Here is a 1,935-nt window from a genome sequence, read left to right on the forward strand (position 1 = left end):
CCGGGGTTACTAGTTGTGATGTTTGCTGGCAGTGCCGGGTGGAGGGATAGGTCTGTATAGTCTCAGACCCAAGACAAGAAGAACTCTCCACATAGTATAGATCTATAAGATCTCTGACTTTATTCCATAGAAATATCTGTCACACACATCGGTAGACATGCACAGTGTCCTGTCTCCTCACCGCTCCCTCGCTCCATTCACAATCATTATTTACACCTTTCTCTAGAATTGCCAAACCCATGATATACTCCTGGAGTAAAAATCCAATCAGATCTTCTTATTTCTGGTATGAAGGATTGAACACGCACTACAGACACACATTTAGCCCTATGGAACGTCTTTAGAAATAAAACAAAAATACCGTATATACTCGAGTATAAGCCGAGTTTTTCAGCACATTTTTTTGTGCTCAAATTGCCCCCCTCGGCTTATACTTGAGTCACCTTTTTGCACCTGATCTCCCGGACTTTGGGGACCCGGTACCGGCCGGCCGTAGGTCCCCTGGACCCCAAACTTGGCACACATATAGCCCCACTCTTCTACAAGTGTGCAAAGTTTGTTGTCTGGGGGACCTACGGCCGGGGAGCACCAAGTTTTCAAATTCAGGCACCCCTTCTATATGCTCTCATGTTAAATGTAAGTCTAGTCATGGGCACAGTGAGGCATGCACATGGATACAGTGAGGCATGCAGATGGACACCCTAGGCTTATACTTGAATCAATACGTTTTTCCATCATGGACTAATTAAGGAAGTGCAGGACTTCTTGTGTTGGGAAGATGGTAATGAGTGATAGAGGGGGAGGGGACATTTGTCCTATAATCCCCTCATCACTGTCACTCCTATAAAAGACAGTTATCATTGTTTCCTCACTCTCTGACTAAGAGCCATGAATAAAGAAATGATCTGGTAGGAGATCAGAGGAGCCATTTACTAGTTACCTTGAGGGGGGAATTGTAAGATCCTCAGAGACAAAGCTGCCTGATGTGGGCGGAGTTCTGGTTTAGGGGAACCAATCAGCTCATGTCTAGTAATAATCTTTGTATTTCTATTTTAGTAGATGGACGGGAGATGAGGAAAACCTCAGAGGATTGTCTCACTTTGTCTCCAGACTGTAAAGTAGAAGATGAGGACATCACACAGTATAGTTCAGGAGAAAACCCGACTACCTCAAATGTCCATCCGGCACCACACAGTGTAGATGGACCATCGTATTTCTCTTATCCTGAGGAACCTCAGACTGTGCGGGACGGTGCCAGACCATCGTATTCCTCTTATCCTGAGGAACCTCAGACTGTGCGGGACGGTGCCGGACCATCGTATTCCTCTTATCCTGAGGAACCTCAGACTGTGCGGGACGGTGCCGGACCATCGTATTCCTCTTATCCTGAGGAACCTCAGACTGTGAGGGACGGTGCCGTCCTTCCAACAAATAAGAGACTTTCCTGTACTGAGTGCGGGAAGGGTTTCCGTTTTCAATCCGATCTTTCCACACATCAGAGATCTTACACGGGAGAGAAGCCGTATTCCTGTCCTGATTCCGGGAAATGTTTTTCAGAGAAGTCCAATCTTTCCAGACATCAGAGATCTCACACGGGGCAGAAGCCACATTCCTGTCCTGAGTGCGGGAAATGTTTTTCATATAAGTCCGATTTTTCCAGACATCAGGGATCACACATGGGGGAGAAGCCGTATTCCTGTCCTGAGTGCGGGAAATGTTTTTCACAGAAGGCCAATCTTTCCACCCATCAGAGATCTCACACAGGGGAGAAGCCTTTTTCCTGTTCTGAGTGCGGAAAATGTTTTTCAGTGAAGTCCAGTCTTTCCACACATCAGAGATCTCACACGGGGGAGAAGCCTTTTTCCTGTTCTGAGTGTGAAAAATGTTTTTCAGAGAAGTCCAATCTTTCCAAACATCAGAGATCTCACACGGGGG

Source organism: Rana temporaria (genome assembly GCF_905171775.1).
Source record: "Rana temporaria chromosome 4 unlocalized genomic scaffold, aRanTem1.1 chr4s, whole genome shotgun sequence".
Taxonomy (NCBI): Eukaryota; Metazoa; Chordata; class Amphibia; order Anura; family Ranidae; genus Rana; species Rana temporaria.